We start from the raw sequence: 23,041 nt of genomic DNA on the forward strand, positions 1-23,041 counted from the left end.
ATGCCCCATAAATGTCACTTCTGTGGTCCAAAAATCTGCTGTGGATGAGAAGATCCTGGCAGAAATGAAACAAGAGCTTCCACATGTGAACATGCTGGTAAATACTTGCAGGTAAGTCACCCTTCCTCCCTTGCATGCCACGTGAATTCCTAGCCTTCTAAAACACGCATACAATAAGACTGTGTCAAGACTATATGACTAAGGTGATGAGGGGAGGGAGGGGGAGAAAAGTAACGTGAAAACTAGATTCAGTTACTGGAATTCCAACAGCGTCTCCTGAAATGACTGTAGAACATGGAAGGAAAAAAAAGCGGGGAGCAGGGCGGAAATCGGGATGCAAGTCTCCATACACTATCTTTTGTACTGGCGTTGCAGAAATAAAGTTTCTTCTTGAAATATTTTGCAGTGCAAGCAGACAAAGAATGGTGGCGGGAAAAAAAAGAGACACAGATGTGACAAAACAGCTGGGATTTCCACTCGCCTAGCACCAGCAGGGAGAAGAGGACCACAGCTCATCGCTCTCTCTGCTCAGCTAAACCCTTTCCAGCTCAACCAGCCTCAGCACAACTCTTCCCAGACAGACTGTAGAAGAAGACACCTGAACACAGCCAGAAGGATCCTGGAGAGCCACAGAATTTGTGCGCCTCTGCTGCATGCCAGACCTCATCTATACAACAAACATGACTCGCGAGTGTGTGCTTCCTACTGTCACTTCCATCAAGCCCCTGCAACCAGCTTCGCTTTCCTTTGTAAATAGGTTTCAATTGCTTCATAAAATGGATGTATTAGTCATGAATAAAAACCAAAAAATTACTGGGGAGGGAAGCAATACTCAATGTACTACAGTCAATAAAAGGCAGAAGAAAAGAAAAATATTAGCTAGAGAGTTCCAAGAAGGTTAGTGTTACAAAGAAACAAAATATTGGCTCTGACACAGGAAAAAGCTCTTCTGAATACCAATGTGTTCCATATAGTGACAAAGAAGCTATACCTACCTCAAAGGAGATTAAGTAATATACTGTAGCACCTGAGGAAAGGGAGGAAGGTAGAAAAGAGAAGCAAGCAAGCATAAACACAAAGAGAATAAGGCCCCTGAAGTCTGTTTCATATAGCTGCATCTCCTTCACAAAGGAGATTTATATCTTTTCCTTGGAAATTCAGCATTCAGGAAAGTGGACTTAGAAGTATAACTCCATAATAATACCCTCTTTTCCAGTCCCCAGGAAACTATAATACTGATTTACTGGTCAAAGAAATAAATGTGCCTCAGAGTTCCATACAAGGCACTTCTGCCTTTCTGAAGTTAATCCAGCTCTAAGATGGATAAGCAAAAGGCCAACACTAGTGGAAAAATACTGCAGAAAGTATTTGTGTAGATAAAAGGAGCTTTCTAAAGGCCAGTGTTCCTGTCATGATGGAATAATTTTCATTCTCTAGATAAAGAGCTGGAGAATAAAAGTAGAAAAAAGTTACAGCACACAACTGGCTCCTTGGGTACCAGGACGTGTTTGCTGGTTGGGGACTACGCTTTACCAAAAATGCCTAATCAGTTTAAGTTTAAAACCGGACATATTTCATACGGGATTCATTTGAGCAAATGTTGACATCAGTGTCTGCACTAGTTACCCAGACTGCTGCTACAGTCGACGGAGAGAAATAGGCACCTGCAGGGCAGGATTCATCTATTTCTAAAGCAGTTGTCTAAAACAGGGTCAGATGAACTGTGTCCTTCTATTATTTCCTATCTGTTTTTCCTTCCTGGAAGGAGAGTCCATATAACTCTGCTAGATGCAGACAGCTGGTCTGTAGGCATCTGAAGCTAATGGTGGACTCATTTCACTGAGCATCAAAATTATTGCGGGACCTCCCTTGAGACTCAAGTACAGACACGGGGTTTGCAAAAATGAATCCACTTTCTTCTCACGGTGACAACTAGAAATCTTACTCTGGAGAATGCAAACACAAGTCTCAAGCTTCTATACAATCTATGTTACCAATCAAAATGCAGCCCTTATAGTTGCAGAGATAGCCTTTTAAATGCAAGCAAAATGCAAGTGGGAGCAACGCTGTATTCCTGAGCCTGCAGATTGGTACAAACAGGACTTCAGTGATGCTCAAGAGCATGAACAGAGCCTTCAGAGGAAAATTTGCAAGACTGACAGTTTTGCTTTTACAGAATAATTCTCCCTTTGATTCACGTAGACAGAGCTGTCCCTCGGCTCCTAATCCTGGGTTTAAATGCAGCTTCCAGGAGCAGAGGGGAAGACAATAAGCCCCAGATTTCTGTTAGAACAACATTTTTAAAATTGGTGAACAAGGCAAATGAGTCCTAAAATAGAACTTAATGATACAGACTGCAAGTGTCCAAACGCATGGCCTGATCATATAGCCCAGAAGAGATCATATAGCCCTAATTGACCAGCCCCCGACAGAAGGGGAACCCTAAGCTCTTCCCTTACTCCTTTCCTACCGGGTGCTGTTGTGCCTCCCAGGTGGCTGGCAGCAGGTTGCCAGAACAATCCACGCAGCCCACAGCCCCTCTCCCTGTTCACTTGCAAGGGGTTCTCTGGGAAAAGCACAGACAGGACTAGGTCACCTTCACCAGGATGCCAGCAACCCACTGCTGGTCACCACCATTCTCCACGTGCTACTCAGGAAGAGAAGCATCCTCTGTGCATGTTCACATCTGGCAAACATTAGACAACTACCACAGACAGACCAACTGTACTGTGTATGCAAGAAGTACAGCTCTCACCAGCTTGTAGTATAAACTGTGTGTTCCCAACCCGGAAGGGTTGGGCACAACTAGGATGAAGTCTCTATTCAGGCAGGAACATTTACTAATGCAGTGGTCTTTTATTCCCCATGGGCTGAAATCTCTCTGATTAGGGACCATTTTCTTGTCCCGCAGTTGTACAGTGCTTACACAGCATGAGTTGCCAGTTGGGGCTCCTGAACACTGCTATGGTACAAACAAATAAAATCAGCCTTATTCAGACCAAATTCCAAAGCAGAGGCTGTTTGCTTGCACGCATTCAAGATTAAATACAGAGGGCTGGGCTAACCTCTCAATTCAAAGTAAACCAGACACTGACCTTCTCCTTTGGCAAGGACAAATAGCTACGGAGAAGCTGCTTCAGACCTCAGCAGTAGTCATTTACTAAAACTGAGAGATTACTCCTACCAATGAAAGACAAGGGGACTCCAGAAACATCTTCTCCAGCACACTTGAGACCCTGTCCAATCTTAACCTCCATTTCAAATGCTAATTACTTTCCAGTATACTCACCTGAATTTTTCCTAGCTTCCACGGAGGATAAAAAAAATAGACTGGTACTGAGATCTTCATCTTTCCCTTTCTAAATTTATATAAATTATGTAATTGTGCTTTTAAAGGACTATAGCAAGTGACTAGAGAACTGCACAATGAATTAACACTGCATGTGACAGAGCAGGAAAAGAATACTTTTAAAAGCAGAGGAGCATTTTCTCCCCCAAAATAACTTGAAAAGAGAAGGTAGAAGGCACTATAATTGCACATGTGAAAAAATTATTCAAGGACAATGGGATGTATGGCAAGTTACTGTAATTGCTGAGTTCATTATATACTTTAAATGATGTAAAGGATGCCCAGAGCACAAGGATAACTGCCATCTTAGAGAAGATGAATGCACTTAAAGATATGTGCTTTCTTAACATACATATCTGATAAATTATATATGTGCACTGGCAGTGTAACCTAGCAGGAGGAGCTCACAGGCATTGTCTAAAGGCAAAAGCTTATCATTGTGAAAGGATTTATTAAATTATTATAAATAAATTATGATCGTGGAAGTTAAATGTCCAAAAGTATTTTGCCAAAATCATTTAGCTCTGGACTAAAACTCCAAGTGAAGAGGAAGGAAAGAGCAATTCATTTTCTGATGGTAGGATTTCAGTTAAAATCCAGAAGGCAGCTTATATCCATTGGTATCTGGTTTTTTTAAAGAGGTATGGGGCATTTACTCAATCGATTTTAGGACAAATGCATTTGTATTACTACACCTTTATTCAAGACTTTAGTGCAAGGCACTGTGAAGCCGAAGAAAAACAGTCCATATGCTAAGAGTAACACGATGGTTCCCCAGCAGCAGCTCACAGAGCCACAATAAATATTTGCAGCCTCTCCAATAAGCAAAATTAAGTGCATCCTGAATGCAAGAATAGTGATGTATGATAAACAAGGAGCTCAGTCTGCCAGAAACTTCATATTTGGCAACAGTCCATTGTTCCAAAAAGGTCAGAAGCCACTGAATTAGAGTATATTACAAGAGACAGTGTGAAACAAAAACCAGAGCCTGGGAGAGCACAAGGAATGAAAAAGAAAACCACAGCCAGCCTGAGCAGCATCCTAACGCAAGCAGTCCCAACAGCGAGAGCGTTAAGCTCAGCCTGATCATCACTTCAGGTGGGTTTTGGGGACCACGAGTTGATCTTCGCTAGCAGCCCTGTGCTACCACCTCTGTAAGCCCAGTGGCTAAGCAGTCAGAGAGAGTGTGTCATCAGAAGGGTTTAGGAAAGCACAAGAGCTCAGCTGGGCCAGGCAAAGTGTCATTGCCCCCAGTTTAAAGGCAGATACAGGGAGCAATTGTGCAGTTCACTCCTAGGCAGGCAGAGCGCCTGCAGCACCGCCAGGTAACAAACCCTGACTCTGTGCACAGCAGGCTGTGCCTTGCTCACAACCACATCCCCTATTCTGCAGTGCCAGGGGAAGGAAAACGGCACTACACCAAACAGTGGGCAAAATCCCTCAAATCTTCGTGATAAACAAAGCCTGAAGGAATGCGCATTATAGAAAGATTTAGATTGCTGGCATGAAATCAAACGTATAAGCCAAAGATTATTCACAAAGATCAAGACAACCTTCAAAGAAGCCAGAAATCCAGGGGGAGGCAAAGTATTTCCAAGTAGTTCCACTTTCCTCACACAAGCCAGGGAAACTCAGAGAGAGGGTCATAAATAATGGACTTGATTTTCAATCTTTGCATATACTCTTGCTGGTGCAGTGCCCAGTGTCATCCAGAGATGGAAGCTGATAGCGAGCTGTTTGTGGATACTCAAAGATACCTTAAAAGGGACCTTTTCTTGGAATAGGCATGCTGGGTTTCTGAAATTCAAACTCTTGTAATTTACTAATTGCTTTACATAGTCTGCAAGTATAAGAGCACTTCTAAGAAAAATCAGATTTCTGATAATAAAAGCCTCTGTAAACTAACAAAAAAAGGGCATTTCAAGATGCAGTGGCTAAAGGTAGCCTATTCAAATTAAGGTAGATATTTAAACATCAAAGTAACCAACCACTGACAGAACTCCCCTAGAGCAGAGGAAGTCACCATTACTGGAGGTCTTCAAAGAAAGACCAGAGAATCCTTCTCAAATATATGATCTAGCTTAAGCTACAGTTGATGGTTAAATGCTGAAATTAGTGCTAATGAAAGCAGGCCTTTCCCAGACACTCTTATTGTGAGCAGTTCTGGTCACACCAAAATTCAAAGATAATTAACTGAATCAAGAATAGGTGCACAGAAGTGCTGGTAAGAATAAGAAGCCTATCTCAGGAAAACTTGGTTTGTTTAAGTTGGCAAAACACAGCCTGATAAGGGACAGGATCACTGCCTGCAAATACACTTGAGGAGGGGAGCAGCAAGAAATGAGTAGAGCCACTTAAACCACAGGATTATCTTGGTGCAGAAATGGCATAAATCAACCATGAACACTTCTAGGCTGGACGTCAGAAAAATCTGAGTAGGGAGTAGTTGTGATCTGGAGCAGCCTCCCACTGGGAGAAGTGGAAGAGGAGAAGAAAGCAGATAAAGAGAGAACCTGAGAGTCCACAGAAAGGGCTCCTGCCCCATGTTGATCCCTCAGCAGCAGAGTCTCTTCCCTGGGACTGAGGCTTGGAAAGTCAGGTTGTCCTTTCCAGCTCTGAGCTCATACACAGAGTTTAATAACTTGGTAAACAGTTATTTGTGGAAGACATGGATTTGCTTGGGGTTTTTTTTTTTGCTGTTTATTTCTAAACCAGAAAAGTTTCTACTTTCTTTAGACACAAATGTAACCTCTGATTTTCATTAGTTCTTCAACAGCTCTGGAGAACACACAGCAGGAGCAACACATGGCAACGAAGAGATAATTTAGGATCCAACCTTGAGTAGCCCGTGCAGTCAGAAAGGCCAGCATGAGCATCTCCACCACCACCAGAGGTGGACTTCACAGACGTTCCATTGTAAAGGTCCTTCAACTCTTTATCAGCAGAGGGAGGGAAAACTAACTGGTACTGAAGAACCAACATTAAAGCCCAAGAGATTCAGAGAAATAAAAAAAAAAAAAGCAGCAGTGTTCTGCAATGGCCAGGCAGCACCGGCTGCTAGGTTGTCAATCAATCTCAGTGTCTCCTTCCTTCTACAGACTGGATCCACAGGCCCTGGATCCAGTAACCCTTTCTGCAGCACACCAAAGTCAGTAATCATATGAAAGTTAAAGCCAAAGTCACATCAACCTAGTAAGGAAGCTGTTGCTCTTGCTCTCTCTACTTCAGAAGCAGCTTACCATAAAACCATCAAAACATATATACTGGGACTCAGGAGAGCTTGGTTACCCTTCTGACAGTTCACTTCCTACCCTTACTCTCATCTCTTTAGGTCAGGTTCCATCTCTTACCAGATATACATGGGGATCTCAGGGAGAATATCTATCATTAGTGGCTTAGCAACATCTAAATGACCTTCCTGCTTATACCAAAATCCTTCCCTTCATCTTGCAATACGAGGTATTTGCTGGGAGTTGGGAGCTATGAGAACAAACTATCATCAAGCTGCACCATTCCTTGGAAATAACATACTAACCCTAACAGAAATAACTAGAAAAAAAAAATATTCAGGAAGCAAAAGTCATAAGCTTTCCATAACCACTTCATTGTCTCAGAGGCTCTCACTCTCCCCCTCTGTACACACAAAGCTCCCCCCCTTTGGAAAGTGAAAAGAGACTCTTGTGTGCTCAGAACTGTAATGTGAAAACAAAATTGTGTGTTGATGATCTTGAAACTGATTTAATGAAGCGGTTTCAATTCCACCCTTCCTTCCTCCCAACTCCACCCTCTCCTCCAAGAGGGAAATTTGTTTGGGTTAATACAGAGGGGAAAAAAGGCAAGCTAAAAATAGCCTCCTTTTTGCCTTAAAAAAGTTAAAGCTATGAATAAACAGCCTGAAGCAGGAATGCAATTAATCTGTCCACCAAATTCCTACACTACTTTTTTGTTCAGTTCTTCAAAACATTTTCATAAGGATTAAACACACAGACCTATTTCTGCAGAGCCAGTGGTATCCCAGAACAGCCTGCTTCCTTGCAGGTAGGGCTTTGGCATAAGGAGAAACAGGTTATGGGACTGGATGAACTAAAGATATAACCCAAGATCGTAGAATACTGAGCAATATCCTTGCATCCTAGGAACCAATATGGAAAAAAAAAAAAATAAGAAAAATGCACCAAGAGAACACAAAAACATTTCTGTTGTTTCCCTTTACTGTGGAACGACAAATTGCATTATCTCCTGTAATCTACCTTTCCACTAAAAAGCGCTCACACTGTTATCTCTATCTTGGACCCAAGTCACATCTGTCCCTGACAGCAATAGCTGTCAACACTGAAAGAGCAGGGTGATCAGCCATCCTTTTCACCTTGGGCTGAGAGCCAAAGCAAGGTTGGCTTATGTATTTGCGATGTAAAGCCAAACAAACTACTTTAATCTATTCAGTTCCCCGTGCTATGCCATTAGCAAGCAAGCAGACCAAACCCCAGGGAGCAGCCTAGCAATCTGAATATTTGAACTCTAACTTGATTTTACCCTATTCCTTTTCCGCTGTATCACCAGTGAGATTCAGGTGATGCCACAAGTGTCACATGTACTACCCTATCAATGCAGACAGAACCTCTTGGCAGAGTTGCCTTTCATTCCCATATTCCCAGTTTCCCATTGCACGAGGCAATCACAGCATGCTGCTGGGAAGCGCTATAGACACTGCTATGATACCTGATATGAGTTACATTTTAAAAAAGCAAACCACCTCCCTCCTCTTACAGCAGATGAGCCCTCCGGAAGGAGAAAGGAAATGCCTCGCTTTCATCTCAAAGTTCAGAGGGAATGTTTTATAGCTGTCAATCCTATCAAGATCCTATTCATTGACACACCAGGGACAGCAACTATTCTGAGGTAGGCTGTGCAAGCATGAAACAGCCAGGGTCTGAAAACAACTTCACCCAGTGACATTTGGAAAGCAAGTTAAAAGACTTTCCTGCAACCCTAAAGTAAATGCTGAAAGCCAGCACACAACAGGCAGGCCAGCTGAGTTCAGCAGATGTGACTACACAAGGCAAAGCCATGAGAAACAAAGCAGCACCTGCTGCTGGACCCCCGGTGAGGAACGTGAACCCAGGCTGTTCCCAACCTCTGGTGTCCCAGGTCCAAGCAAGCGCTTTCACTCGGAGAGGTGAGACACACTCAGTGATCAGGGTGGGACAGCAGATGTTGGCTTCTCGTGCTCACACCTGGCATCACTGGCATGGTATACAACCCTCCCATTCGTACACAGTGCTCATGATCTCATTTTGACTGCTAAAAAGGCTTCAGATACTATTTGGGCTGTGTACAAATATGAGAGACATCCTGATTAATACTTACATTACTTCTTCAACCACTATACTGGAGCATTCACCGGCTCCTTGCTTACCCTCAGTTCCCATCCAAGGTGGAAACTGTCCTTTAACAGAAAGAAAACGGCACAGAGACTAAGTCACGCTACTGAATTCTCAGAGGGAACCTGCAAGCAGACCACGGAGCTGAAACTGGATTTGCAGAGCTCTAAATTAGCTACCAGATCACTCTCCTTTCAACAGGCATACCAGCCAGCGTGCACGTGTGCAGCCTACTTGGAAAGTCTGGTGGCTAAACAAAAGAACAAGCAAGTCAGAGCAGCAAGTCAAGGGTGGTGCGGGTCAAGGTTAGAAGCGACTGCATCAGCAGGGCTGCCAGTGCAGCATCTACCATGCACCCAGCGTCACACCAGGGCTGGCCTGTGCCCCAGGGAGCCTTGCTCAAGCAGGTACAGCTGCAGACTCCTGCCTTCTCAAGGGTGCAGCAGCCACATGTCCTAGCACAGAAAAGACCTTCGACATCACTCGTCTGCAACCTCACCCTTTGCTGCCAGCTAGTTTTAACAGATGCAAGGAGAGGTGGCTTCTATGGGTTCGACGGGGATTCAGCTTTCTCAGGGCACTGTAAAGAATCCGAAGGGAATGGACATTGACTCAAGAGAAACACAAAGCAGGCTTAAGTGTGTGGAAGCAATCCTGCTTTTGATCTGAAAGCCAAGAACTTCAAAAATAGTCTAGGCTGTTTCTTTGCAGAAACACGAAAGTCTAGGGCTCCTTTACAGCACTCAGCTGAGCTGTGTGTACAGTCACTGTTCCCTGTGACACTCCTTTACAATGACTCTCTTCAGAAAACACCCACAATCGCTACAGATGATTTGTCAGGAATGCTAATTGATATGAACTGGCACGTCTTTGCCACAGTCAGTAGATTTAGTCAACTATCTCTCCATGCACCAAGAAACTTCTCCTCGGAGTAGCATTCTCTGTCAGCTGACACAGAATCACAGAACTATCTATGTTGGAAAAGACCTTGAAGATCATCTAGTCCAACCATTAACCTAACAGACACAAGACATCTTAAACCTTTTCTCCTTCCTGCATTTTACCCAGTCAAAATTCATGGTCCACAGTAAGATCCATCCATCAGTGACAATGCCTGCAGTCAGGATCAAGGATCTAAGTGATTAACAGGAAAAGGGAAGGGGGAAATCAGAGGCAGCTTCTGTGACAAGTTCACGTTACCTTCAGCAGAAGCAAAGCTGGCTTGCAGATTTATTAGAAGACCTCAGAGGAGAAGAGAGTGAGCTCCCCACAACTTTTTAGCTTTTTTTTAATGATTAAAACAGTCACTTCTGCACAACACTAAATCAGAAGGGAAGAAGGGTCAAACTAACCACCTCAAAGTGCTGAGCTGCCCATCACACCAGCACCAAGTGTTTGTACTTGGTCACAGAGAAAGGAGTGGAATTCAAAGAGTTAAAAAATCTTGATCACAATGATCGGGAAGAACAGTGTTAATGCAAGGTACAACCATGGCCTTGATCAATATTTCTAATACATAAAATATGCATCTCAGGGCACGTCTGCAGCACTAGAAGCACTCTTCCAGCTGAGCAGTTGTTCCTTCCTTCGACTCAGTCTCACTTTTAACTACTTTTGATTAAAACGATTACTTTCACTCAATATTCAATTTCTGACAGGTGTTATTCTCTACATATGCTGCAAGCTGGCTCTATCCTTCCAGGCAAAACACAACAGCTCACTAGAAGCAACCTTTATTTTACAAGTCATATATAATTTATGCATCTGCAATATTGACAAAGGCTAGAAACACACATTGCATCCAATTCCCTTTCCTATAACCTTTCAAAAGAGATTTTGGGGTGTGCTGGGTTCGTGTGTGGTGGGGTTTTTGGTTGCAGGGGAGGGGGCTACAGCAGTGGCCCTTGTAAGAAGCTTCTCGAAGCTCCCCCAGCTCCAAGTCAGACTCTCCTCTGGCCAAGGCCGAGGCAATTAGTGATGGTGGCTGCGTCTCTGCGACAATATATTTAAGAAGGGGAACCTGAGAGAGGGTTGGGGACTTTGAGGATGAGTTACAAGAAGGACACCTAAGTGAACACAGAGGTCAGTAGAAGGAAGGAGAAGGAAGCGGGGCAAGTTGTGCCAGAGCATGGACTCCCTTGTATCCCATTGTGAGATGGCAGGGCCACCCCCCCACCCCGCCCCAGCCACCCATGGAGGTCACCAGGGGAGCAGAGACTCGCCTGCGGCCTGCGGGGGACCCCTGGGACTCTGTGGGGAGAAGCAGCCCCTGTGGTTGTAGTTTGGCACTGGGAGGACTGCAACACGTGGGGGTGACCCACGCCGGAGCATCTCAGGAAGAATGTACCCCATGGGGAGGAGTCACGAAGGAGAGAGTTTGTGGGGGACTGTCTCCTGGAGAGGGACGCACGTGGAGCAGGGGGAGAATGCAGAGGAGTGCTGCCCCCTCCCTTGCAGGAAGAAGCAGCAGACTGACTGCACCCCCATCCCCTGTGCCGCTGGGGGAGGAGGTAGAGATATTGGGAACAAAACTGAGCCCTGGAAGAAGGGAGGGGTGGGGGGAGGTGTTTTTAAGATGTGGTAACGCTTCTCACTGTCCCATTCTGTCTGTTAAGTGTCATTATCGTTAGTGTTTTGAATTAAAGTGACATCCTTTTTCTTCCTCTAACGAGACTGTCTTTTGCCTGTGATGGCTAATGGGTGAGTGACCCCTCTCTGTCCTCATCTCCATTCCTGAGCTTTTGGATTCATTTTTCTCCTTCCCAGCACTGAGGTGGAAGGGGTGAGTGAACGAGTGCATTGTGCCCAGTGGCCTTCTGGACTCAAACCACAACATGGGGCCTTTTCCTTTTAAAACATTGCTTCCTCCTGCTATTGCCATTAGTGTTTAGGAGAATCAGTTACCTGAGCACAATTACTTCCCTTACACCCAACCCCATAACCCAAAATCTAAACCACGTCAATATTCAATGCCATTTAATTGTACAAGTGTCCTACACTCCCTTAAGCACTTACCTTTTTTTTTTGTTCATTGAGTTCTCAAGTTTTCCTCAAAGCAAACACTTACACATGCATACATTTGTTCCTGCCCTTCTAGTCTTGCAGATGGATTCCACACAGGAGATACACGACCGACATATTCAGCTTTCCCAACCAGCGCAAGACAGATAAATAATTGTCTGAAAACCAGAGGTGGTTTTGCAAGCAATTGCTATGCCATCGTTCTAAAGGGTCTGAAATATCAAAATCACCTGAGTATATTCTACTGAGGTATCACTAGAAGAGAATTATTGACAAAAGAATCACAGTCAGGTTATATGGGCATTCAGAGATAGCTGGTAGGAGTAGGGACGCATTTTCGTCACTGTATTTCTTTTAGGTAGAAATTAAGAGAGTTTGAGGGAGTGAGGATTTTCAAGAGTTTTCATTTGGTATCCAAATAGCACCAAATTAGCTGCTCTTACACTGTTGAGAAAATTCCAGCCTCTCATTTTAAGAGTATACCTAAGGAACAGGCTCAGGGACACTCCAGCACTGAGACACCCTCTCCTTCCACCTGCCACTGCCTAGGACTAGATGCCACACAGGTATGATGTGTTTGCTTCTGGCACTCTGAATGACTAGGGTAGTTTAATCTTCTTTGCCCAAGTAATCATTTTCACTCCTCTTTTTATTTAAATACGTTTTTCTTTCTGAAGCTGTTCTCAAGAACAAAATATTTTGTCCAATTCTCATCCTGGCCGTTGGATGAATAACCAGAACACACACTCAAAGCACATAGTCTTCCATTGTCCCCCCCCACCACAAGGTGTGCAGGTGGCCAGAAAAGAAGAGTTTGCAATGCTGAGCTTCCAGTATGATCTTTTAGGGGTGTGGGGAGGGAGAAGGTATGTATCCATTTGGCTTGGGATTGGTAAATCAAATCTTTTTGCAGTATTAAGTGAACTGACAAAGTATAAATAGAGAAAAAGATTATTATCACAGATTACAGCTAACAAATGCTCACTGGGGAAAACAGAGTGCATGTAGGAGAAACTCACTGTGACCGGTGGTTTTGCAGATGACACACAAGACACGGTGGGAAGTAGCTTTTGATCTCCCACAGCAATAACAGCCAGCCCTTCAGTGATGCCACTGCAAGACACAAACCAACAGATTCATGAGTAAAACAGGCAGGTGGTGATCAGGAGTCACTTCAGGAACAGACTTTTCAATCCAGGATTACAAATCCCTGCTTCACAATCCCCTTCCCCTCTTCTCTGTACTTCCCTACACACTCTTCAACCTCAATGAAGTTTGTTACTAAAATGAAACTTGTTGAATAAGGATTAACTCGTTGAAGAAAATTTTGTGTTGCACATTTCCAATACAGAATTAAAAAACATTTTAGAGGTTACTTTTTCTCATTGAATCCACACACAAACTATTAAAGTGAGAGCGAGTGTGCAATGGGCATGCAGAGGAAAGTCCAGGTAAAGAGTGCCTACAGAACAGCACCCTCTAATTTATGGTCCACCAGCATCCCACCAAACGAGCTTTGTTGTTCCCAGGGAACAATGCACAGAAAGCATTAAGACAGCACAAGCTTATGTCTCCTATGCAGAGAGAAGGTCATGGTAAGGGAGAGTAAAATTGATAAATACTTCTAATCATTCAAGTTTCTGAGACTGACAAATGCTAACGAAGCGAGCTCAGCTGGTGGAAACTGTTTATGCAACAAATACCCACAAATGAAAAGCACCTTCTGCTGGGAGTGGTAAAATTGCACAAAGTGATGCTGCACAGGGAAAAGTAAGGTTATAGCTACACTGAAACGCACAGCAACGTTCCAACACATCATCAACCAACAGTTTACTTCTAACTACAGAAGCAGCAGTAAGGTCTGTATTGTAGACAAACCCTTCTGAAAAACACAAACAACCCCTTTTCCATTGCAGCTTTATAGCGGATAATGAATTACACCACTGTTTTGTGCCTCGAGATTTTTACTAGTGTATACACCTCCTTAGCATTAAGTTCAGAACTGTAGCTAGATTTTATTTAGGCACAATGCAATTAGCCCCACTGTCAATTACTTCGAGTTAAAAAGCCAACCCCTACAACAGAACTATGACATCTTTACTGACCACAGACAACCAAGATTGCAGCTTATCTACCCTCTGGAAAGGCCTTTGGTCTGTAGATCAACTGTGCCTGGTTTGCCATACTGTAACTCCTACTTTTTGTTTGGTTTGGGTTTTTTTTTTTTTAAATCTTTCTATTTCAGATGCTTAATGCCGCTAATTTCCTGATGGTCTAGAAATCTAGCACAACAGAAAGCAGGCTACATCCCTGTTATGTGCTGGAGCGTTGCTGTCTGACATTTTGCTGCCACATAAATCAAGCAGGCCCCAAAGGAGAATCGGCAATGCATTCCCTAAACGTTGCTTTATTTTGGTTTTTCTAAAATAAAGAACTAAGAACTAATCAAGTGTTTCTTGAGAAGAGAGCTGCCTGATGATTTTTAGATTTGGATTTTCTTCCTAAATTTGACAAATACCAGAAGCAACATCACCTTTTAAGGCAAAAGGCAGCTGAAAGCTAAATCCTTCCTTTAAGCCAGAGTGACTCATAACAGCAAAGATTCTTCCTAGAAAAACAAATTCAATCACGAAGCAAGAACAAGCTAGAAACCTTAGTAATAACAATGCAAACGAATCCTTCTTTCCCCGTGACTTTTGTGGGCTGGTGCTGGCTGGTTCAGCAGGTGCTCTTGGCTACTGCGAAAAAGAAAACAAGCCAGACGGACTACTGGCCTGACCCAGTCTTCCCGTTCATTTGCGTTCCTAGAGAGTACAGTGCAGTAGACACAAGCACAGGTGCACAGGAACACATTCCATGCCTTATCTTTTCTGTAAGAATGCAGGAGGAGGCGTGTATCTGAAGATGTATCTATGCTGCAGTCACACGTGCTTTCACCACAGGTGACAACCAGCCCAAGAGATAAGGCAGAGAAGATGCAGCAGCGTGCACACAACACTGCCTCCAGCGAGCACGTGTAGTCATGTATAACCCGGTACCACCATAGCACCATCGTGCCTGTTAAACCTTAACGAAGCTTAGGTCACAGACGGCCATTCAGACTGCAATCCTGCCTCCTGAAACAGAGGTTGTTGCTGTCATCAGAAGTGGCAGCATTACACTAACGAGAGGATGTGATCTCAGTGGGTTGCATCTACTCAAGTCCAGAAGAGATCCAAAATCCTTGTCTTTGAGTGTCACAGGCATTGCACAGATTTCCCTTGACCCATCCAACGTGTCAGCCCAGGCAACTACAGTTTCAAGAAGGTGCTGGCACCACCATCAGAGAAACCAGGGCTCCACTTCCCTCTTCACAAATGACCTGTTGTATAACCCCAGGCAAAACATTTTGTCTGCTTCTGTCCCACTTCCATTCTCAGTTTTTGGGTTTTTTTTTTGTCTCCTCTTCTGACCAGAGACCATCTTTTACAAGATGTTTATGTCTATTTATCATGTGTTGCTGAGCACAACAGGGCCTCTAAGCATTAACTTTAATAACAACAGGAATGTCAACTGCAGTGTAACTCCAATTAGTGCTACAAGGCTCCCCTCAAACCCAGCTGCACCAGACATCCTGCTCCAGAGACCAGAGACATGTGTTTAATCTTTCTGTCCTGGCTTGTGTCAAATGTTTCCTGGCTCTCTGGCGTGCACCACACAACCTGGAGTCCATCTAAAGAGAAGTCTCTGACAACCCCCAACTGTTAAGATTTTTTTTCAGGCTAACTTCACAGGTTCTTAAGGGGGAAACTGCAGCTTAGCAAGAGGGTTAATTGAGTCCTAATGCCTAAATTCAAACCGTCTGATTAAAGACCTGTCACAGACAGCTCAGCTTTCCAGGAACTTGGACACCCCGAGCTAGACAAGAGTCCTGCTCTCTGATTTTCTTGCTTTGAAACACCTGTACTTGCTCTCCCCACTCTTGCATTCTTCCCTGGGCACTGCTGTCAGAGGCAGAGATCAAGGTGATTTTCTGCGGTGACCCACGACAGCTGTTCCTTGCAGCTTATACTTCTTCACTCTTTGGTCAAGGAATCTGGTTTCTAGATGCAGGACATGCCCTAGTACTGTCCAGAGCTTGCTGCTACTTCATAGAATCACAGAATGGTTTGGGTTGGAAGGGACCTTAAAGATCACCCAATTCCAAGCCCCCTGCCATGGGCAGGGACACCTTCCACTAGTCCAGGTTGCCCAAAGCCCCGTCCAACCTGGCCTTGAAGCCTTCCAGGGAGGGGGCAGCCACAGCTTCTCTGGGCAACCTGTGCCAGTGCCTCACCACCCTCACAGGGAAGAATTTCTTCCTTATATCTAATCTAAATCTGCCCTCTTTCTGTTCAAAACTGTTACCCCTCATCCTACCCCTACACCCCCTGATCAAGAGTCCCTCCCCCCTTTCCTGTAGCCCCTTTAAGTACTGAGAAGCCACAATAAGGTCTCCCCAGAGCCTTCTCTTCTCCAGCTGAACCCCCCCAACTCTCTCAGCCTGTCCTCACAGGGGAGGTGCTCCAGCCCCCCAATCATCTTTGTGGCCTCCTCTGGACCCGCTCAAGCAGGTCCGTGTCCTTCTGATGTAGGGGCCCCAGAGGTAGACACAGCACTGCAGGGGGGGGTCTCACAAGAGCAGAGTAGAGGGGCAGAAATCCCCTCCTCAACCTGCTGGCCACAATTCTCTTGATGCAGCCCAGAACACGGTTGGCTTTCTGGGCTGCGAGCGCACATTGCTGGCTCAGAGTCAGTTTTCTATCCTCCAATACCCCCAAGTCCTTCTCCTTGGGGCTGCTCTCAATCCACTCATCTCCCAGCCTGTATTTGTGCTTGGGATTGCCCTGACTCATGTGCAGGTCCTTGCACTTGGCCTTGCTGAACTTCACGAGGTTTGCACAGTCCCACCTCTCCAGCCTGTGCAGGTCCCTCTGGATGGCACATCCCTTCCCTCCAGCGTGTTGATCGCACCACACAGCTCGGTGTCATTGGTGAACTTGCTGAGGGTGCACTAAATCGCACTGTCCATGTCACCAACAAAGATGTTAAATAATACTGGTCCAAATACAGACCTCTGAGAGACACCACTTGTCACTGATCTCTATCCAGACGTTGAGCTGTTGACCACTACTCCCTGGATGTGACCAGCCAGCCAATTCCTTATCCACCAAATGGTCCTTCCATCAAATCCATGTCTCTCCAATTTAGAGACAAGGATGTTGTGCAGGACAGTGTCAAAAACTTTGCACAAGTCCAGGTAGATGACATCAGTTGCTCTTCCCTTATCCACCAACGCTGTAACCCTGTCTTTGAAGGCCAGCAGATTTGTCAGGCACAATTTGCCCTTAGTGAAGCCATGTTGGCTGTCACCAGTCATCTCTGTTTTCCATGTGCCCTAACAGAGTTTCCAAGAGGATCTGCTCCATGATCTTGCTGGGCACAGAGGTGAGAATTATTGGACTGTTTAAAGACAAAGAGTGAATTTGGCAGACAGGAGACACTTAGTACCGTGATATGCTAATATTGCCTGAGTTTTCATTCATCTGAGCCCAGACAACAATATTTTTTTTCTTTCCCCTTAAACCGGAAAATAGCTTCACCCTCCCTATTTTGAGGCAAGACCCATAACGTGATAAACACCAAGCTGCACCCATTTGGGAAGCAATCCTGAGAAACAGAACCGCTCTCAGCAGAGACATCATCAACAGCGTTCAGTGGTGGCCCTAAAAAGCAAGAAAGGCTCTTCCGCGTGGGTCTTCCCATGAGGCATTCATTACAAAGTGACCTCTTTTTGCCAGTGCCCATGTAGATACCCAGGGCTAGATATCACCAGGGCCAGCAGGCCAGACGTCACCACTTTTACCTAGGCTGTACAAGTCGGGCTAAGGAGCTCTGCAAACACCCAGCACTGGACATACAACCAGAGATAACAGCACCAACTCAAATAGTCGCTTGTAGCACAGAGCCACCATGGAAACAAGGAGAGGAACGTTCTCTGTGGGACATGCTACATCTCGCCAGAGAGCACAGGAGCAGCTCCCACGACACCTTCTGCACCTGCCAGGAGGGAGAGGCTGCCTGATGCTGATCATTCACTCATAATTCAGACACTATTATGACCTGCACTAATAATTTAATAGCTTCAATATTCATAATTAAATCAAAGCGATTAGAGGTCCAAAATATGAAACCTTGATTAATGTCAGCCACTTTAAACTTGGTTTCCATTTTTAGCTGTTATGCCTGAAAAAAAAGGGTGATCCTCCCTGCTTAGTAACTATGAAAACATACAGGTGCTTAGATTGAAATACCCCATACACTAAAGTTCAGCATGCAAATTCATTAAGGAAGATACATCATCATTCATTTAACCAAGCAGTTATGCAATAAATGATACATTTATTGAAGTTTCAATTTTTGCCATTTTTAGATGAATGAATGATGGATTTCCTTTTTACTAAAGTTGGGGTAGGGTTTTTTTCTTTGTTTCTTCTTTTGTTTTGTTGTGGCTTTTTGTTTGTTTGTTTAACATTTACTTTATGTCAAGCTGTCCTTGGAGGAAAATTCAACCCAAATTAAAATCTGCAGAAACAGCATTTATTTACTACCTAAACTGCCCTAAACTTGATGGCTCACCAAGAAAAGAAGGTTTAACAAACTTTACATTTTAAATTGTTTTCAAAATAGTATTGTCTACAGTAAAAGAAAGTAAGGAAATGTGACTGGCTCCACCAGAACAAAGAGAATGTCTCACCACCCTTCGTTTAGTCTTTCTTCAATCCAGCCCTGGCCCAAGGTACATGGCAATCCCAACTCCAAATCAGTCTCACAATCTCCTAAATTACCCATTGTGGAACTGATATTGCTGTTCAACTTCAGTGACAAGTATTCTCCCTGCACCTGCAGAACAGGTTATTGCTCTCCCAGGTTATCCTGGCACTGAAGTGAACTCTTTTTCCAGACAATTGAGCCACTGATTTCCTGCGGTTCAAGCACTTATATTTTCCTTTAAAGCCCTAGCCAAACCTGCACTGGTAAATACTTTTTAAATTTAAGTGCTATTAAACGGTTAAGGAAAGTTTAAATCTTAACCTGATTTGTCATTATTTCAAATCCACGACTGAAGAGGTTTCTTTTCAAAGAATAGACTGAATTTCATATATCTGATTATACATACACACAAATATAGGCATAGCACTGTTTAAATGCCTTGATTCCAATACTCACCCAGTAATTCTTAAAACTGTGCCACGGCTTTCGGAAGCATAAGGTGTTTTTAAAACATGACAGGCACTTATCTGCTGAAATATATTCTCAGTGGACACAGCCAACTATCTCACACTGTAAGCCTTTAAGTAGAGATCGCAGGTATTTTCTGAAGCAATCACTCCAATTCCCAAAGAGCTGATACATCTCTTCTAGTATCACAATATTGCATACATTTGTCTCTGTCACCCTTACAAGCACAAAGAGGACTGTCCTTCCCATGCTGCGATGGGTATGGACGGGAGACACTATGCGGAAGGCAACACCAGCAACAGGAGGATCCTCCCCACTCTCCAAGCTCTCTCTGAGCAAGGGTAATGCAGCACTGCCTGAGCTAACTAATGGTTTACCAGCTAGCTCCAGGGTCACACTACACTCTTTCAGAGGCCCACCTAACTTCGGCCACAACAACCCCCAGCAGCGCTACAGGCATGGGGAGGAGTGGCTGGAGAGCTGCCAGTCAGAGAGGGACCTGGGGGTGTTGATTGACAGCCGGCTGAACAGGAGCCAGCAGTGTGCCCAGGTGGCCAAGAAGGCCAATGGTATCCTGGCTTGTGTCAGCACTAGTGTGGCCGGCAGGGACAGGGAAGGGATCTTACCCCTGGACTCGGCACTGGTGAGGCCGCCCCTCGATGAGTGGGTTCAGTTTTGGGCCCCTCACTACAAAAAAGACATTGAATGACTCGAGCGTGTCCAGAGAAGGGCAACGGAGCTGGTGCAGGGTCTGGAGCACAGGTCTGATGGGGAGCGACTGAGGGAACTGGGGGGGTTTAGTCTGGAGAAGAGGAGGCTGAGGGGAGACCTCATGGCCCTCTACAACTCCCTGAAAGGAGGGTGCAGAGAGGGGGGATGAGTCTCTTGAGCCAAGGAACCAGCGGCAGGACAAGAGGGAATGGCCTCAAGCTGCGCCAGGGCAGGGTCAGACTGGCTCTTAGGAAGGATTTCTTTGCAGAAGGGGTTGTTGGGCGTTGGAATGGGCTGCCCAGGGCAGGGGGGGAGTCCCCATCCCTGGAGGGGTTCAAGAGTCGGGTTGACCCAGCACTGAGGGATCTGGTGGAGTTGGGAACGGTCAGTGTGAGGTTCATGGTTGGACTGGAGGAGCTTCAAGGTCTTTTCCAACCTATATGATTGTGTGATTCTGTAACACTGTGGCATGACACCAAGGCACAGCAACACTTTCAGCTGCCCTGAGATCATCCACAACACTTGACATCATGCGGGAAGACAGAAGTGACCTTCCCAAGGAGCCCGCTGCAGAGCTGGGAGATGAACCGAGTATCCCCGCTCCCAGTGAGCGCCCAGCTCCGTGGGGAGCAAACACCATCCCACAAGCGTGCCCTGAGCAAACACTCAGAAGCACCCATGGAGGAGTAAGGTAGGCAGGAGAATCAGCCCGTGTACACAAAGGAAATTTTGGTGGTAACAACAGCTTACATGTCATTTGATTTCCTACTCCAATCAATCAAGTGAAGCACTTAAGGACACAGCACTAAGTTTTCTAGTGCTGTAATCTCTGCAAAGTGCAAGCTTCACTTTTTTTTCTTTTTTATTTTAAAGCTTTTCAACTTTTCCTTTTAAGCTAGTGACTTAAAATGACTGTTATCTTAGTTTTGTTGCTGTGGATACACCAGGACACAAATTTTGCTCCCAGAAAACCTCCAAGGCAGTAAACTACATCGTAGAATTTTTAACCGTGACATTTCCAGGAAGAAGACACACCTATCCTATCTTTGACCTTTGTGGTAACTTCACAGAGTTAAAACAACACATTCCCAACTTTGAGACGAGTCTAGAACAAAAGGCTCTCCTAAAGCAACCATCCAAAACACACAAACCAAGTTAGTTTTCCATCTCAGGCTGTAGCAGTTGCCTCTGCTCTGATCTTCCATCTGGCCACAGAGTAACTGGATCTGGCCACTGGCCCCACGCTGGCAGAGCAAGGCAGGATCGGCTGTGAGCACGTCAGCCAGCTATAACAAAAGAACTCTCTTGCTGGGCCAGAATGGCTGCAGATATGGCAGGCACTTCGTGGTAAATGAAGAGCTGCTGTGCAGTAATTTAAGAGCACTGGTGTTTGGCAACGGTGTGAGCACTGGATGTGACCTCGCCAGTGGGTGACGTAAAGCACAACTCAGATCCATCTGGGCCAGGACAGCAGCATTCATTGTCCAAAGAGTTCTTTGCTTTAACAGGTGTTGCTCGAAGCAACTTTCTGACAGTCTTAACCGCTGGATTTCCCCACTGACTTGTGGTCTCATGTCCCCTTCTGTCCGGGGTGAGCACTCACATTCAGTTTGCTTCCAGCCAAAGCCCTTCAGGCACACATTCATCCCCCTGTCTTGTCACGGAGCATCCCCAGGACTTCACAACATGCTGCCCTACCCTTCTCAGGTCCTGCAAAAATTTGGATGCCTTGGGTAACACTCTCAAACACATAGCCCCATGACAAGATGAGAGCTCATTATAGGATAATCGCACAGAATACATTGAAAATTTATTTGTGGTCTATACAGGAGTCAAATTATCACCTTTCAGGCAGGATCAATAAGTTTCCAACCCGCACTTACTTGCAAAGCTTAGACAGCATCTAAACCAGCACCTAGGTATCTGTACCAAGGATACTAAACAACTATATACATCGCTGGTACCTCAAACACCTTCTCTCTGGAGAAGTATTTAAGAAACCCCTTTAATGAGATCACTATCACCACTAGGCCTTGGGAAAACCAAACACATCTCATGAAGAATCAACATGGCTTTCTGTGTTTGCTTTAAGTTCCGCTGTAGAAATGAAGGTTGGCTTAAACCACTGCAAATATTTTGGAATACTTCACACTCAAGTCAAGAGACCCTAAATGGCTTTGGAATCAACATCTTTAAATTATTTAGAGGTTTTCAAAAGTTTTGTGCCAAGTTAGCTACAGTAATGCCACATCACACCGTATTACTTAAAGCAACTTGACAGCAGATGCAGTTCCTTACCTCCTCTCCAGATCCCTGCTATCCAGGCAAAGCAGTCATCAATGGGACTCGAGTCTCCACTTCTCTGCCCCTCAGTTATCACACACAACATAGAGAACACTCTCAACTAATTGGTCCATCTTGAGACCAAAATCCACCCTTTGATAGCAGAAATCATCTCTCACAATACCTATTTTCTATGTCTAGTTCAGGAAATTTCTGATTCTGTTTGGGGCATATTGGGCAGCACCGCATACAAATAATTACCTGCCTATACCTAACAAAAATGGGGGAAAACAGGAAAAGATACATACATATATATTGTAAAAATATGAAAAAAATAAATGCAAAGCCCATACAAGTCTATGACAAGATAGAGCCCCCATCTGGAGCTTCAGAAATGTATAGAAGACAAAAAGCAGGAAAATACAAATTTAAAGCATTTCACTTTGATTGTCCTTCTGTCTTGTGGTTTGCTACAATCACACTAGAATTGGTGTCCTGGTTTCAGCTGGGAAAGAGTTAATTTTCTTCCTAGTAGCTGGTATAGTGCTGTATCTTGGATTTATTATAAGAATAATGTTGAAAATACACTGATGTTTTCAGTTGTTGCTAAGTAGCGTTTATATTAAGTCAAGGACTTCTCAGCTTCTCATGCCCTGCCAGCGAGGAGGCTGGAGGGGCACAAGAGGTTGGGAGGGGACGCAGCCAGGACAGCTGACCCCAACTGGCCAAAGGGATATTCCATACCATGTGGTGTCACACTCAGTATATTAACCAGGGGAAAGCTGGCCAGGGGCCACTGCTCGGGAACTGGCTGGGCATTGGTTGGCAAGTGGCAAGCAGCTGCATTGTGCATCACTTGGTTTGTCTATTCTAATTATTTTATTATTATTATTTTCCTTCATTTTCTGTCCTATTAAACTGTCTTTATCTCAACCCACAAGTTTTACTCTTTTCTCCCAGTTCGCTCCCCCTTCCCACCAGCGGTGGGGGCAGCGCAGAGTGAGCAAGAGCCTGCGTGGTGCTTAGTTGCCAGCCA

The 23,041-nt window shown here is 44.7% G+C and overlaps 1 protein-coding gene across 4 annotated transcripts in view; it reads right to left on the reverse strand.

Moving 5' to 3' along the window:
• Window positions 1-23,041, reverse strand: part of TSPAN4 (tetraspanin 4) — a 501,360-nt gene that overhangs the window by 415,187 nt on the left and 63,132 nt on the right. For all 4 annotated transcript variants that reach the window (XR_012631035.1, XR_012631034.1, XM_074885334.1 and 1 more), the window contains one exon: window positions 12,771-12,864. The gene's annotated coding sequence lies outside the window, so the exon portion shown is untranslated. Of the gene's footprint in view, window positions 1-12,770; window positions 12,865-23,041 lie in introns of those variants that run through there.

This window comes from Strix uralensis, chromosome 15 (genome assembly GCF_047716275.1).
Source record: "Strix uralensis isolate ZFMK-TIS-50842 chromosome 15, bStrUra1, whole genome shotgun sequence".
Taxonomy (NCBI): domain Eukaryota; kingdom Metazoa; phylum Chordata; class Aves; order Strigiformes; family Strigidae; genus Strix; species Strix uralensis.